Source organism: Papilio polytes, unplaced genomic scaffold, assembly GCF_000836215.1.
Source record: "Papilio polytes unplaced genomic scaffold, Ppol_1.0 DF824058.1, whole genome shotgun sequence".
Taxonomy (NCBI): domain Eukaryota; kingdom Metazoa; phylum Arthropoda; class Insecta; order Lepidoptera; family Papilionidae; genus Papilio; species Papilio polytes.
In genome coordinates this window covers 940886-959938 of record NW_013525146.1, presented here as the reverse complement: position 1 = coordinate 959938, position 19053 = coordinate 940886, and positions in this window count along the sequence as shown.

Here is a 19053-nt window from a genome sequence, read left to right as displayed (position 1 = left end):
AATAAGCAGCTATTTCTCTGTATATTCCCATTAATACCATTAAAATACAATTCTGCAAAAAGTATTATAATTAATGTATAACTAGCGCCATCTATGATTTTTTAAACACATTAAAATATGTTTGAACTTTTAGATATTACAAAATTCATACAGTATCAACTACCTTTAACACATTGTATAAATAATAAAATTTACGACTTAATGTAACAAAAGCTTTATCAAGTAATAACAAACATTCAAAAGTCGGAGATAAACTTAATCAAATTAATATACGGAACTATTATTCTCACGGTTTCCCGCGCTAAAGACTTTACGGCGCTTCTTGGCTACCCACATGCAACCATTTAATCTTGACCCCCATCCGTGTTAACATCTTTTTATTTTCACTCTATTTCCTTTAAAGCTATCGAGATGGACGGGTTGCATTCACTGGTCAATAAACAGTGCTAACAAAAGACGTATCTGTCATTAATGTTGTTAACACTATACATTTCCCGTGTGAAGCAATTTTGGTCATATCAAAAGTTTTGTGAAGATATCAGATGAGGGTCTTAACTGTTATGAAGAACTTTCTATGATTGTATAGTTCAGTGAATAAACGTCTGTTAATCTTGTAGGAAGTTTCATTCTCGATTTTTAATAATTACAATTAAAAATATTTTTATTTCCATACAGAATTTTGTATGAATGTTACGAGATAGAAACTTACGTTTGATTTTTTTCATTGCTAGCCTTATTGAACAACTCGCTGTTGCTCGCGACTTCGCCTGGGTGAAATTAAAAAAGAATAAAAAGTCTAGCCTATGTTACTCATTGATAACGTAGCTTTTTAATGGTGTAAGAATTTTTAAAATCGGCCTTATAGTTTTTGAGTTATTCCAATACATACAAAATTACAAATCTTCCGTCTTCATATTAGTATAGATTATGCCTAATTAAGGAAATAGGTCAAAGTGTTAGTTCGTATCCTCAATCATCAATAACTAACCTATTTCGCATTTAATCTGACATCATCCAATCATTGTTAAATTACCAAGAAAACGATTGGGGTCCAAAGACGGCCTCCGCGATCTAATTGCAAAAAAACCCGTCCGACCTAAACAGTCCGGGCACAAAATGCAATAACTTTTTTGCTGGATGCAGCCTGATTGAGTGAAAAAAATCAATTATACTCGACTCGTGCCATTTCGAACAGGTTGATCATATTTTTTGTTTAAAAAGTTAATGAAAAATGCGGCAAAGCGTGAATGAAACTTGATTTTTAGGGTTCTCTAAAGATTATTTAATCCAAAATTAACTCTTTCCACGTTTATATTTGCTTTCTAGACTACGTTAAAAGTAGTTATCTTATTCCTTGATTAGAAATTAGACTAATAAACCTCATAAACATCAGACTCCCGCATTCTACAAGGTGGTAACTAGTAATTTTTAAGATAAAATGCTCTATTTTTATGCAAATCAATGAACAAAATCATACATGTTATAATAGAGAATGAAGAGAAGAGAGAAATAGAGAATGAGAAATAAAATGATTTAATGTCATAGTGAACTGGGGAATAACCAATTGAGAATACCGCAGATAGATCGAGTTGAAAAAATTACTGGATCAAGATCCCACAAGGGACTGTAGAGCAAAAGAAGAAAACTGTTTGATACTTTCCTGAAGTAAATGATTTTTAAAACCACATAAGAATAAGATTTGAGCAATTTGCAGTACCCAAAATCACAACAACTTGATCCATTTTGAGCGGGACTAATATCAAAAGCTGTATGTAATTTTAAGTCATTAGCGAGTCGGGCGCGGCTACCGGTCACCCATTATGCCGTCCCAAAGCGTCAATCGAACGTCTTTTTTGCAGCAAATTCGTTTATAAAACAGTGGAAAAATAGACTTGGAATAAAATTTAATATCAGTTATTACAGTTTGGTTTATCCTTGATAGATTTTATTGATCATGTAATATTGCTTAATGAACGTTTAAATTATAGTTTTAAAAGTATGCAAAAAGTGCATTTCAAATAAAGTTTATCAGTAGGTGAGGTTGATGAGATTGAAGTTTCTGATTATTTTTAATAGCATATTGTTTGTTGCTGATAAAGCAAAAATTGTCAATCCTAAGAATTGTAATTCAGTCTGAATCTATACTATTATAATAAAGCGTAAACACACACTTCTTTGTTGCCTAAGATGTCAGCTATAACAGCATGTTTTTAAATAATTCTTTTTTTTAATAAAAACCCCTACAATCATGTCACGCTTTAGGCTATATATTTTTACGCCATTAAACTTAGGGGGTAAATATTTTGGATAAAAACCCTAATGTGGGAAAGAGACCATAAGTTGCTGCCAACAAGCATGCCAACATGCCAACAGCTGCCATGCAAGGTTGCCATGATTTGATATCGTCACGTCATTTTGACATTTGCAATTCATAATTTGATACATGTAAACAATGAAATAAAAATTTTCCATAATTTTATGTGGATGAAGTCCCATGGGAACAGCTAGTAACTACTAAAATTACAGTAACAACATCATCAGCTCAAGAACGCTCTCATTACGGGGCTCAAAGCCTATACTGGGCTAGGGCTTAAACCATAGATCCCGGGACCCTCAAATCGCACCTAAAGGTGGCCATCGAGGGGGTTTTTGGTGAGTAAAAATCTCACATAACCCTGTCTTTTTATAAAAGACAGGGATCTATCGAAGATTTTCTCCCCGACACCAAAAAAAAGTGCATAAACCATGCTAGCCCAGTGCAAGTTCACTTTACACATGTTTGAATTTCTTCGCAGTTATGTACAGGATGCAGCGCGTTGGTTAAATCTGCATATGAAATTCGAAAAACGTATAGGTACATAGAGGGATTCGAATCCAGGATCTGCAAGTCAGGTAACTACTGAGCCATCGACGCGCTAAAGTTGTTAACCATAAATGCAGAAGGATTTGGTATTCTCTAAATCATTATGAATTTGTATTATTTTGATGAAATATGGACCAATGTTTATAGTATAGAAATTTACTGTTATTCAATTATAACTAAGGTACTCTTCTAATTTCAATTTCTAATTAAATAATAATTTCGAAGTAAATCATCGTCTCCCCTGCCTTATCCTACTCCCGTAGGATCGGCGCACCGGGTTTTCGTCCTCCAAAGCACTCTATCATCCGTCATCTCAGTCATCACTACCTTCTTTATCATGTCACTTTTCACGCAATCCATCCATTTCATTCTAGGTCTACCTCTACCGGTGTAGTTCCACATTCATAACTAGCGTCCTTCTTGTTACATGCGATTCATCCCTTCTCATAACATGCCCATACCACTCTAACCTTTTATTCCTTAATAATTCCGAAGAAATGAAATAGGTATAACCAAATTTTAATTAAACGGAACATTTATAATGATTATTTTATATAGACAATTGCTAGGTTTTAAATTTATTTTTGACCAGTAATAATTTATTGCAATAATTAATCATAGACAACAAAATGGAGAAGATCTTTATAATATTAATTGGTTCTAATGGAATCGATAACTTCCTTGTTAATTATTAAAAATGTTTACGGAACTGGAATTATTTATATGTCAAGGTTATTCGGAATGAAGTCGAATTGGATTATTCCTAACCGTCACCCCAATCTGTCCCCACGTGGGAGTTAAAAGTTTCAACAATCCCAACTTCTGACGAGAGAACGGTTGGAACTCATTTTATTTTATAACGGTTCCATATGTCACCTTATTGATGATGGGACTAAAAGGTGGGACGGATGAAACTCTTTATTATCAGGTGGGGACAGGACGGGGTGACAGTTGGGAATAATCAGTCGAATTTATAACAACACTGCTTTTGATACATTTAACTATAATACCTTTTTTATTATAGTAATCATACTAATATTATATTCGAAAGTTTAAATGGATGGATGTTTGTGAAAGTTTGTAGCCTAAACTGCTGCACGGATCTCGATGTTATTTGCTATAGTTGAAGAATAGTCTGGAAGAACACTTAGGCTACTTTTTTGTCACGCAGACGGAGTCGCGGGCGAGAGCTAGTTAATAAATAGTTTCAATTTTACTAACAACTGTATGTGGTAACTTTTGTATGCTAAATTGTTTCGCAGCCAATTCAACTGTTTAGTTGTACAACTGAAAATCGAGTAGTGTGCACTTCCATATAAGCTCATAAGAATCAAAGCGTGACTAAACGGTTGTGCGATAGTTTAATCAAAGGACGCTCTTAATCTTAAAGAAAATCAGTATTGTTAATGTGTTACCGATTGTAGAAACCGGGTGGTCAGAGATTCGATTTGTTGCCGCGCTGCTCCGTGAGTTTTACAAATGTTTACACTGAACAACACTCTTGTAACACTCTCTTATCTCTGAAAAGATATCAATGTGCAGAGATATTAGGGCCCGTACAGACAATCGAAATTAAGGGACATATCACATGAAGATTATGTACAGTGAGTTTAGAGTTTAATTTCTGTATCTACCTATATCAAGAATACTTTTGATACTTCGATTAATTTCATAATATTTAATATAATAAAAAAAACTGATAATAACAAAATAGGATATTGGAAATGCTGAATTTGTAGATAAAAATTTTACTAATATTTTGTGATGATTTTACATGAGAATATTTTGATGGATGGATGTTTGTAAGAGTTTACCGCCTAAACAGCTGAACGGATCTCGATGAAATTTGACGCTCTACTCGACATTTGAGTAAAACCTGGAATATCACATAGGCTACATACTTTTTTTAGTTCCACGTGAACGGAGTCGCGGACAAATGTTTATATAAAATAAAGATTCGGTTGTTTAAGCAGTTTAATTATAAATTGATTGATATATTTATATGCAATGATCGTATTGTTAATAAATTATTAGTGATTCAAATGTTGTTTAGCGGACAAAGGAAGCGTCCAATAAAACTACGCTTCAAACATCTCTAATAACATCGACAGACATTAAACGTTAAACGAAAAAAAAACAAAAAAATCTATGTTGGCAGCATTGACGCCACGTTAGCCATTCAAACATCCCGTGCTCGAAACCATTCCAAATTCGAAATTCGAAATCGTATCGCGTCCTGACGTTTCCTCTACGTGCGGTTTCCGCTCTGCGCACGCGCACTGAGAATCCCTAATCGCGCACACTTTTACATTCTACGTTATTTTTTCTGTTGTTTTTTTCTCTCTTTCTCGTAGCCGAGTGAATGTATCCTGTTGTTTTGATTGATGGCAGTGAGATAGGCCGGCGAAGGCACCATTACCGAGTCCGATCTCATAGGGTTTTGTTGATAAATTGGCCGCTTGTATTCTTGGCGCGCGCCGGCCATTTTGACTGTGCTCGCGATTGATCTTTTGACGTTAGGTGTTTTTATTTTAAGGTGCCCGGTTGTGTATTGATTAAGTATTTATTTTACTAATCAATTTTCAAACTCTGATACGAGTTGTGGCTATAATATTCCCAATAAATTCTAATTTTATTTTAAAATTTCACAACAAGATAACTGATTATTATTACTTTTAAGCATTATCATATTAAAAGAGTTGCTAATAACAATTAAATTGAGTCTTTAGTGTACAAAAAATTATACGTTAGACGTTATTTCGATGGCCACTTCCAGCACTTACTATATCCCTGCTCATTAATATGTATCAGGTCTGTGATTGGTCGGTGACTGATGACTTCATTGCGCGCCGCTAGAGGGCGTCGTACTACAGCGTGAGCGAAATGTACGATTAAAATTGTAACGATAAAACTTCGAATAGGTTCTGAATTATTATTTTATGATAACCAAATCAGTTAACTAATAAAAACGTTAACATAGTGGTGGTACTCGACTTGTAATCTGTATAACTTGGATTCGATTTTCGAAATCTATAAACACACGTTCTTCGAATTTACAAAATCGTAATAATAACTGTAGTTAAAACTCTTTCATTAAAATTTCCTAAAAAAAAGTCAAAGTGTACTTTACTCTTGACATTAAGAATATTGTTAGGCTTGGTACAGTCTAACATTGCAACATTTAAATGGTTTCCTCCGTTTCGATTTCAAAACTGAACCAAATACATAGCCTATTAAGGGACGTAATAACGTTAACAATCTAATTCTAATGGCCGATAGCGTGTCTTTGCTATGCGACGCGCATGTCGTCCGCTGACGACAGAGGGCGCACGTTAAATACTGAACAATATAATGATCTATATACGAGGTGTACACGAGCTCCAAGTCGCCTATTGAATCGTAAGTAGTGTCGTGTGTGCTTACATAGAGTAAGCCAACGCACAGAAGAGTCTATACTTATAATCTGGATTGGCAACACATAAAAACAATTAACATAACTTAAGAAGCCTAGAAATTTATGTTTCTACACTAAATCTATTCTACAGAAGTACTCATTTACCTTCCCTGATATAAAATTTAATATAAAAATGCTGAAATTGATGTCCTTATTGAAAACTAAATAATGCTTTATTTGCGCTGTAAATAATGTCATCAATAAATAAGTGGTAAAATAAGTGGTTAAGTAAATACTACAGAGTTGTGTTTTTTTTATTTGTTCAACTTCACAACAACTTAGTTATTATAATTTACTTACTATAAATCTTTAATTAAGACTCAAGCATTTATAAATAATTTTGTTACTAAACCTTGAAACAAGATATATTTCTAACTATAGTCACCTCTGCATATTAGTTATTCTTTGCCAATAAATTCTAAAACTTTTTATTCAAATGTGGCATCACAAGTTGTGGAGATAGTATCTTTATATACGGGATTTCCGGCGTCTGTCCCTCCTATAAATATGTCGCAATTTCCACGGAACTCTAAATCACGTCATATTGTACTTTATTATTATAATAGCGTGTTTGATTGAATTATTTTTGTTCCAACAAAAGCCGATTCCATATCGACTGATTTAGAATTCAGAAAGCAATCGGAATCCGATTAGTCACCGTTCTTCGTCGATGTCCTTACCTTAGATTATTTGATTTGATATCACATTGTACTCGTATTTCATAGAGATAAAAATGTATTTGAAGGAAATGAAAACATTTAATTCAATTAAGCGCCAATAGCCTAATGGTTTGGGGTACAGACTACTGATCTTGTGGCCAAGGGTTCGAGTCCTGCCCTTCGATTATTGTCGTGAACCATATCCTAGCACGTGCCTAGTGCTAAGTTGGAATGGCTAAAACAAATATTAGTAAATTAACAAAAACCTAATAATATTTTTATTAAATAAAATATTAAAACAAGGAATTACAACAGAGGACGTTTTGTTGTTATATTTTCGATTTTTGACAGTTTTATTTTTTACTTCTACCTTCAATTCATTTTAGAAGTAAGTTAATGATTTTGTAATTGTAATCACCTTTCTATTCTAATTGTAATATCATTTACATTCTCTGCATCTCTGAAATTTCAATGTGTAATGATGATCTGATGTCAGGTCTAAATTTTACTTTATAACTCTATGCATGAGATCCAAATAGACTATTTAGTATTACCCTAAGGTGCATTCGTGTCCGCAATCTAAAAGTAAAGTGAGGCTCATGCGCATTTGATTTGGATCGGCTCTATCCCTTCTACGAAACCTCGAGTGGAGTCATAGTTTAAACAATGAGTTTAAATACATCAAAGATTATAAGATAATAGAATGGTTAAATCAATACATTTATTGCAATTAATATAATAGAGGTTTTCATATCAAAAGACATAATTAGATAAGTTAAGATTACTACACTAGAATCCAACCTTTTCTAAATTAATAAAGCAACTAATTAAAATGACCTAAAAGTTGGAAAGATCGAATTATATCACTCGAAATAATACCATGTTTAAATTCTCATTTTATTAAAGTTCTTCACTTTGTAATAAAATTAAAGTAAATGTATAATCCTTGCCTCTGAGAGACAATCGTATATTACGTCATAACCTGTCCGTAGCAAAAAAGCATCCAACTAATTGATCTATAATTGTATTATGGATCATCTGAGCGACGCGCGTGGGCGCCATTGAGGCGTGACCACGCATTCGTATCGATCGTAATCGATTTGTATCATAGAATTAGTATAGCGCGCTTGCACAATTATATATGTAGGGTGACGTACGCGTTTAAGTCGATTAGTTTGCATAAATCATTAGTACTGGGCTTATCGGAGATCTTAAGATGAGGACATCCTTAGTGGGTTGTTCGTTTAATCTTAATGTATGCAGCAGATACTAAAACAATTCTTAGATAACTACAAGCTGTTCCTGTGCGGCTTCATCCGCATGGACTTACAAAAACTTTATTTTATTGTTTACATTTGTCAAATTCTCAACTGCAAATGTTAAAATTACCGTTACCATAATAACCTTCCTTAATGTTGGCAGCTTGTAGTTTATGGTCCCTTACCCACATAAAGGGTTTTTCACCTTTTTGTAAATTTATAGTCTAAAGCGTATCGTAAGTGTATGGCTTATTATTAAGGAAAGAATTATTGAAAAATACGCTGTAATTGCTGACATCCTACGCCACGAATAGTGTGTATATTAGTATAGATTGCTTTAAAAAATACCATGTATTTCATGCATTAGTAGACGTGCATTATAAAAAACTAGATCGATGAGGTGCCAAATAAAACAGATGTTACATTTGACCTCTAACTTCTACAAAACAAATAAATAAACAAAAATCATCGGCGCGCCCGAAGTCGTGCAGAGCGCGCGTGACCGGCCGCACTCGCTGCACCGCAATACCATCCTATTAAATTAAGAATCGATACGATGACGGGATCTATTTGTTTGTTGAATGAATCTCGTGTAACGATGATCTAATTTTCACAACAACCATGACGAATGCTCAAGACCTTTAAATTTATAGACAGAACAATTTTGTTAAATAAATAAGTTCTACAGTTGCATATTGATATAAAATAGGCTAAAAACTTGGCATTTTAACATAGAGGAGACAGATAAGAAACTATCACACATTTCTTAACAAATTTAGTCACTTTGTGCCCTGTACATTATCTACTGTATATGGACTTAACACATTAACAAAAGCACCGAAATGTTTTATATAACTGATGCTGTCTGCACTAAATTCAAAAAAAGTCCTATCTGTTATCTATGTATACCTAAATATCGGTTAATAAAAATAAATGATGCCATATAATTTTTTAAATTAATATTTTAAATGCTCTGTCTGAACATTTAGTTGCTGTATTGCATTCCTTTAAGAAGTTCACTGTGAGAAATAGGCCACGATGCGGATATGATTATTGCGTCATCTAATTCTTTAATTACGTTAATAGTTCTTCCTCGTTCATTAAACGTGAATTGACTTCGTGATTTTATTTAGCTCATTTACGTTGCTAACATTTTCATCTTCTTACTAATATTATAAATGCGAAAGAACACATAGACTACTTTCTTTTGTTTTCTTCAATTCCACGCAGAGTTCGAGGGCGAAATAATCTTACTAATTTTACTTCTTACCAAACTCACTGATATTATAAATGCGAAAGTTTAGATCGATGGATGTTTGTTAGAGTTTGTAACCTAAACGGCTGAACGGATTGCGGTGAAATTTGGCATGGATGTAGAGGATAGTCTGGAAGAACACATATTTAATTTCGCGCAGACGGAGTCGCGGACGGAATCTAGTTCTTTATAAAATAAAAAAAGATGTTTAATTAGTTTCTTTTTTATATCCGAATAAAATAACTATTTCATGTAGATGTACAAATATATAGACAGCTTTACCTATTGTACAAAACAGCGTTTTTATAGGCTATTGTTAATTACTGCTCACACTATGAGGGCGCATACCTTGGACTAAACTGTCTTACATGTGTTGTGCGATTGTCAATTGTTTCGCAGTCAATTCAACTGTTTAGTTGCACAAATAAAATCGAGTAGTGTGTGCACCTCCATATACGCTCATAGGAATCAAATCTTAATTGAGACTTAATTGTACGATAGTTTAGTCAAAGTTGTGTGCTCTTAGTGAGGTCTTTAGAAAACTTTCGTCTTTACTGATTCTTAAAATACATCATAAAAATAATTACGGTTCGCATCATTTACAGACACCTAAAGGTCGATTTTTTTAATGTTATTGAATGGTTTTAATAAAATTCAATTCAAAATAATTTATTATGCTTAAAAGAAATATGTATCGATTGATTGAAGGTTTGTTGGCAAAAAATGTGATAATCAATCAGTTTGAAGGTCATATCAAACGAAGTTCGATTCTGACAAGGTAGGTCATGCGGACGAATTAAGACCATTTTGAGTTTGAAATTATTCATAATAAGGAAGTTTCAAGAATTTAGGAACATTTAATGAATTATTTTAAATATTCAAAATTTTAAATAACTTGTGATTCTCGAAGGAAATGTATTTTGATGTAATACTCAACTATTTACTTCTCATTAATTAATTAATTTACTAGACATTTTGCTACTTTTATTGTACTTTATGTACCTACTATCATCATCATCCATTTGCTCTTATCCTTTACGGGGGGTCACAGTATGTGCTGCTCCATACATCTCTATCAGCCATCATATCTGAATCCACTACTCCTTAAGCATATCGTCTTTTACACAATCCATCCATACTTCGGTCTTCCTCTACCTCTATGTACCTACTTTAGTGTAGCAATATAATAAATTATTTTTCACCTTCTATTGATATGTAAACTAATTTAGATAAACAGTAAATAATCTTTACTAGATTGAAGAGGATACAAAAGTAGAGATCGAGTGAAGAAAGTATGGATGTATTGTGTGATTTAGTAATAGAAATGTACACACAGAGTCTACACGTCAACCAAAAATAACAACAATATATAAAAACAATATATAAATGTTTTGTGTCCGTCCTTTTTTTAGGTAGATCAACAGGTTTATATAATTCAATAGTTTAAAATATTTAGACCGCTTGTACACTAACGAATGTCTCCATAAGCAGAGTTTTGTTGCCAGTTTCTTCCAAATTAGAATAAAACCACGAACACTTGACACTGGCCCAATCCACTGTGGGAGAGCCATAAACAAGAAATAGAATAGAAAAAATAACAAGGGTAGGTTGATACCTACTCCTATTTCCCTAAAGATACCCTAATTCTAAAAATACTACTGACGGACTCCATGAATCAATTCCTAATATCCACCCACAACTAACTTTGTTCACACACTTGCCATCTTTAACAATGAAATTAATGTTAGGCGGACAATCGCTTATCGTAAGTGGCACTTGAGGTTATTTTGTTGAAAATGAAGCGTCCAGTTCAGAACTGGAGAGCTACTCGAGTACTCGTCTTGTACAAATAAAAATACTTTTCCTTGAATCAATACATGAAATTTGAATCACAAGAATAACTAAAAATAGATGTGGCAGAACGAATGATGTCATTGTTATACTACTTAGTGAATCCTAGAATTGTGAAAGAATTACCTCAGTTTCGTGGTAATGATACAGAATAGAAGATTAAGGGTCAACACCCCGTATCCTTTGTATTTAGACTCGGTCTTGTCTCGGTATAGACATTGCTCTTAAATGCAACTTAAGGTTACATTTTTATTTCTATGGAAAACAATTGCTTATTTCCGCATCAGTAAATAATTATGTACACAGATTGCAGGTAACATTATCAATATTTTAATGAAGGTCGATAACGCATCCATTTTGATTATTATTCTAGTGTCCTCTGATAGATTAGGTGCGCGTGGGTTCTGTTATCTTAGAAAGCAGATTGGAATGCAACGTGTAATACCGGGATATCAATAATAAACATCAGATTGGGTTTCCATCAATGAAATACGAATACAAAAAAGCATCGTCCCTTTCATACTTTCTGAAAAGAGTGAAATGACAATATGTTTGTGTGCATGTTTCGGCAGTGGAAATGGTTGTAGCTTCACTTTCGGTTGTTGATTTAGCGACATTCAATTGCTCTACAAGTAGTCACTTATCGAGAAATATCTTCACTACTTAGGTTAGAAAAATATTGAGCGACAAATTCGTATCTAAATATTGTTATTTTATTAAGTTTCGGCTTCCGGTGTTCGAATTGTATCATCTCATACTAATTTTATAAGACCTAGAAACTGGTAAACAAAATCAGAATTAAGATGGCAAGGCAAGTTTATAGTCAAACAAATATATTTGGCCCGGTGAAGAAGGCTTTAGCGTCGTAGTTGTAAAACATGTAAAACCCACATGGGCATAGAAATTGGCATGACAGCGAATACGAAAAGGATTCTCTAAGACACAGAATCAGCAGGGCACTAATTAGATGTTAAAAGTTAATGTAATTTATACCTAACGGGTCTATTATTAGATATCAAATTCATTTAATGCTTGCCTATAAACTAACAGCATGACAACTATTAAGTACTGCTAAAATGAGATGTCAAAGATATCTTGACATAGATTGAGAGATTGAAAGAACACGTTTAAACTTGTTCTGAAGGTGTTAGTTGGAGTGACAAATTATTCGTTAAGTACTCACTTATGATACATGTCTTCACATTTTTTGTTTTTATAAGTCGATTCTTTTGTACTTCAGCAATGTTTATGTAACAACAAAGACACGTACAGACTTTCTAGTTGTATTATTTTACAATTTCGTTCAGTTTTCATAATTACCTTACTAATATTATGAATGCCATTTAGATGGATAGATGATAAAGTTTGTCTCCTAAACTGAACGGATATGGATGAAGTTTGGCGTTAATGTAGAGAAGAGTCTGGAAGCTTATCCTACTACTGCTGGAAAACCGGGTTTTCGACCTCCAGGTTAATCTATCTTCCGTCATCTCAATCGCCACCTTTTATCTATTTATTTTTTTCTAGATTGACTGATCCAAAGTCACTTAATCTTAATTCTGCATAAACAAAACAGCTACATTAGCTTTAAAATATTACAAAAACAGTTTTAATACTCAAGATTGTATTGAACTGATATTCAGATGTTTCTTAGCATTTTAACGTGCGTCATATCGCTCGGTGTATCTTAGCTTTCGTCGGACGATGGTTATTGTTCTAGCGGCAGGCTGTTGTGGAAAAATGTAGACAATAGGCAAGAGGAGCGCACTGACCGCCGCTGGGGTCTGCCCGGGATCGTGAATAGACGACCATCCTATAGAATGAACGTTTATTTATTAGGTGAGTATTAAATTAGAGATTATAATAAATTCAAAGTTTGATAGGACGGATGTACTACATACCTTTTAACAGTGGTAGAGCCCGCTTTAACATCTTCTCACGAATGGGCCGGCTCACCCGGTGTTATACCACGACCACACAGAAAACAGGCGTGAAGTGGAAGCAATTCCGTGTTTCGTCTGATGAGTGTGGTGCCGGAGGCCCAACTTTAGTCCCTTCTCCTTCCCACCCATTTTCTTAATAGAGAAGGATGGGAAGGGAACGTGGATTTGATGGTGCAGGAGACGCATAGGAAGGGGAAATATCCTCTTTATGTGCGTCTCCTCCGTCGATCAAGGGTAGGCAACGCATCGGCTATTGCGAATGTCTATGGGCAGCGGTCGCTTCGCCATTTTGGCGGATTTGGGTGGTCGTTTGCTCGTTTGCCACCTTATGATGTAAAAAAAAAACAAGAGCTGCTTTCACGATGTCCAATTATTATTTTACAATAAAAACCTACAGATCGTAATAATTGGTGGTCCAGTAACATTAAACTTTACTAAGCATTACGTAAAATCTGTAGTTAATACAAAAATATACTGAACTACATAAAAAAGCAGTTTTAAATGTAACATTGCATTTACTAGTGGCTATGCGGCTCTGACCGGGGCATTGTGTTCGCCGTTGAGGTCTGTGACTATGCATATCCCATTTATAATGCATTCTACCAATGAATATTCCTGTGTTAACGCACCGTGTGCGCGGGCTTAATTTATTAATTGTACCTTGTGACCCCACTCGGCCCTACTGCCAGCTCGCGTTTTGCGATTTCATATTTGTATTTTTTATTTATGCATTTGGATCGCGTGGAAGAAATCCATACTAATATTATAAAGAGGAATTTGTTTTTTTGTATGTATTGAAATAAATCAAAAATTACTAGGCCGATTTTAAAAATTCTTACACCAATTAAAAGCTACGTTTCCGCTGAATAACATAGAATATATTGTTTAATTTTGCGTGGACGAAATCGCGAGCACCTAGTGTATATGTAACTAGCGACTTACAGCATAATTTAAATAAATAAAAATAGGACTTTTATTGCCACAAAAACAAGCTACAAATGAAATCTTACATACATCAACCTTAAAACTAGTAAAAAAAAGAAAATGTGGCAAAAGGCGGCAAGCTCAGCTAATGCAGAGACGGCGCAGGCCGTTTCTGCGCTGGTTTTCAGCTGGCCCCTTTACACACCGATATTTACACACAAGGTGGGTGACTTAACCTTGTTAGATATTTAAAAAAGTGAATAAACAATAAAAAAACAAAAATTATACATATGTATATATACATACATACATATGTATATAAATATTTATATATTTCTTTGTTTTTACTGCAACTAAATCCCATTATTATTAAAATTTAACTAATGTTATAAATGCGGATGTTTGAATGGATGATTTGGTATGACGTATTTCCAGATCTCGCTGAATGGCATAAAGACGTCTCATCATCGTCATGGTCTCAAAAAACAAATTGGCATTTTTTAATTCCGCGCGTAAAAATGGCGACAGCTATTGTCTCATAAAACTTTACAAGATGAATAGTATCGTTTTAAGGTTTCCGTAAGGCATGTAGGTAAATTATTACAAATTATAATTTAAATTCCTTTCATTGTACTCGAGAGGTTAGCTTGTACGTAGCTATTTATGTATATCTGATAGATTTGTGCATCGTTGTTGTCGGCTAGCGGTACCCTCGGTGTTACGACCTTGTGCACTCTCGTAAACGGACACGTGTGAGCGGGGCCTATTCAATACTGGCCACTATGAAGATCGCCTTATTTATGATCGCCATTTTGTAGAATGGTACGCGCATTTAATGAGTTATATTGAAGATGGTGCTTTACAAAAATATCCATTACAGAAGGTTTTAAAGTACAAATTTCTAACTAAATAAAATCTTTTTTATTCCTATTTAAATACATCTATATTAATATTGTAAAGAGGAAAGAATTGTAATAAAAACTTTAGCCTATCTTACTTACAGATAAATTACCTTTCTAACGGTGAAAGTCTTTTTAAAATCGGCCCAGTAGTTTTTGAGTTATTTCAATACATACAAAAATACAAATCTTTCCTCTTTATAATATTAGTATAGATGCATAAACAAATGACGTAATACCTGCTCGTCAAGTGCATAATCCACAGTACTCAGTTATAAGGTCAGTGATGTGTTCGCAATGAACGTAGAGAATGGCAGGTCATCACAAACTTGCGTAGCTAGTAGATCTTACTTTGTAGGTCTGATAACTTTGATAAGTATTGTGTAGTTAAGTTAGACTTTTTAAGTATGTTAAGTCCATATGATGAGATTAATTCTTATCGGGTATAGACTTAAGCGAATCGCAATATATAAAAATTACTAACTAATTAAATTGTTTGAACTATCGTGAGATATTATTATAATAATAATTGTTAAACGGCTAACTAGTCGATGCCAAGCAACATAATAGTCGTTAGTCTTTAGTCATTTAATTATTATTTATAATGTTACTAATATTATAAATGCGAATTTTTAGATGGATGGATGTTAGAATGTATATTCGACGCCAAATATCGTTGAAATTTAGCATTGAACACATAGGCTACTTTTATTTTTAATTCCGCACGGTCGATGTCGCAGCCAAAAGCTAGTATTTTATTAATAATTTTGTTGGTTATCAAATTTTTTTCCTCATCAATTATGTGAGCTCAGATCAACATGACAGTGACTGCGATAATTTTGCACGTTTAAACATAACCTAATTTGACTCTGACCACTTAATAAAAGTATTAGGAACAGTTAAGAAACCAACTAAATACTTCCGAGAAATATTTGCACAATGTTTTCATTGTAAATAACAAGTCACTATGATATCACGTAGTGTGAGGCGTTAGTGTTGTAACAATGTGTGAATGTCGACAAAATTCCAATTGTCGAATTTCACTCATTAACATAACAATTGATTGCAGTCGATGAGCGTACATCTCGAGAGCTGAGCAAACTAGGCAATAATTAATGTTGCCAGTTTACGCAACCGTTTGCTTTATGAACGAGATAATAACGGTGACACTCGACCCATTCTCGATATTTTTCATTGTTAGAGCCCCGCCCTTTATTTTAATGATGGCACAGTGTAAAAGAAACAGTAAAACATCTAGGAATTTAAGAAAAAAACATACTAATTTACGTAAAAAAAATATCATAATATGGTTGTAATTACGAGTGTTTCACTTTACAGAAATCAATAAAACCACAAAAAAATTATAAATATGTTCCATACCATCGTTATTATTAACTTTCTACGTTGATTTGTTGTCACATGAAAGTACTAAAGTTAACTGATCCGATCATCAAATAAATAACTAAAAAAATCTATTTATTAATATTTTTAGGTATTTCGATACAAATGATTTAAAAAAAATATAGACGATCGGCCAAATCAACAATACTTGTTAATTACTTTAAAAGTAACACAAAGTCAACTACATATGTAAAGATATCGAACGTTCCGTGGTGACGACTAGAAATGTACTCAGCTATTGAGCTTCTGAGCGAATGACGGACTGTCGGACCGAGCCCTGTGAGACTCCTTGCAAGTGTTTTATAAAACTACCCCCCACTTTTCCTACTATTTCCTAACAATATTATAATGTGAGTTAAACATCTGTAATCCCTGCTCTGTGTCCTCTGGCAGTAATAAAACTAATGAGAGGTAATGCTGATAAATGAACACATATGCAATTAAAAATTACTCATTAGCAATAATTTGTCTTGTTAGACTGTGAAAGAATATTCGTGTATGTACATGCTAGTAATACTAAGAGAAAAGATTTTGAATGTTTATTTACATTGAACCGAATAATTCTTTCACTGTTGGGAACCTATACTATCCCCCGGTGATATAGGCGTTTAGATAATCCTGTGCGGACATATGGCTAAGAAAATGTAAAAAATAGATTCGGTATAACTTATTCAATGTATTCCAATATAAAGATGGGTACTGACTAATGTAAACTGTTACATGCCAATCGTGGCGTAGCATAATGTACTGATATCTCTGTTTAACATAATATAATACACCCTGTTTGTTTTACTAGCTGTTGCTCATTACTTCGTACACTAAATTAAAAAAATAGACAAAAATATAGTCTGTGTACTCACTGATAAAGTAACTTTAAAATGGTGAATGAATTTTTAAAATCTGCTCTGTAGTTTGAGTTATTGCAATACATACAAAAATACAAATCTTTCCTCTTTATAATATTAGTATAGATTACAACTTTTGTCAGTACCTTACCCAGCTTTAAGTACTGATCGATGGTACAAGGTGTAACGGCATATTCGCGTTATATAAGACGAAAGCCAATTAAATTATGTTATTGCCCTAATTACGTCTAAGCCGTAAGCGTATACTGTGTAGAGAATATGTTTCGTAACATTTTCTATTTAAAAGACCTGTCATGTTCGGAATCTTTACTGTAAATTGTCTTTAGATAACCAAAGTCCACCTCTGACCATATTGAAATTTCTAAAGCTTTTATGTATGTATTTTTCATTCGTTTATAGAAAGCGATGCAAACCAAATGACATCGTGTAAGGCCTTGTTCTTGAGAAAATGCGTGGGCGCAGCTCTCGTATTGTTAAACAGAAAATCTTTATTTGAATTTGAAGCCACTTTATTAACATAACAATTGTAAGGTCAATCGAAGATGAATATTTTCACACACGTTGATTAATAAATAATAAATAAAAATAAAAAAAAAAACTTTTTATTGTAATCCAAAAATCTACACAGAACAATAATCTATGCTATTATAATAAAGCGTAAACACACTTATTTGTTGCCTGAGATGTCAGCAATCATAGCTTATTTTTTAATAGTTTTTTTTAAAAAGCCCTACACATACGTCACTCTTTAGGCTATATATTTTAACGCCATTAAACTTAGGGGGTAAATATTTTGAATAAAAATCCTAATGTTGCCATGGTTTGTCATAATTTCATGTCACTTTGACATTTGCAATTGATAATTTGACACATGTAAACAAAACAAAATTTTCATAATTTTATGCGTATGAAGTCGCACGGGAACATCTAGTAATTTATAAATAATCAATCAAGTCTTATTGATGTAATAAAAATCAACTTTTTTTGCAGTATAAGGTGACAAAGGACTAAGCGGTCACCGGAATTCGCCAAAACATCGAGTCGACTGCAGTGTACAGACATCCCAATTTACAGATACGTTACGTTTAATTAAAACAGGAGGTAACACAGAAAGGAGACATTTCCCTTACCTGTGCGCACTATAGCCAGAAAAACCCACTTCCCTTACCACTTAGTTGGTTACTTACTTAGTATAATGAAAAGAAGACTAGAAATAGGCCTCCGACACGCAAAATTAAGATTAATTATTCCAAATAAGGTAGAATAATAAATAAAAATTACAAAAAAGATTATTTTATACGTTTGTTAAAACCTACTTATTACAGTTAAACAATAAAATATGGAATATTTTATATCCTTTTTGTCTTATTCTCGTATATGTTAAAAAGTAGAAAACACCATAAGTTCTTTTTCCTTAGTCCCGGAAATAAGGAATAGAGAAACGATAGCGTGGAGGCGCAACTAAACCTATTATTACAGAGATAAGCGTCTCAGAATAGAAACAAGTCACTTTTAATTTCACTGACATCATAAGAGCGTCGATAAATATTGAATGCGTGACCTTTGGCGAGATAAAATGTAGACGGCGGAGAGGTCGGCTTCGGGTGGGGCCATAAAAACTACGATGTAGTGGAGAAATACAATTTTATAAACTCTTCTGCATTTCTTTTATTTATAAA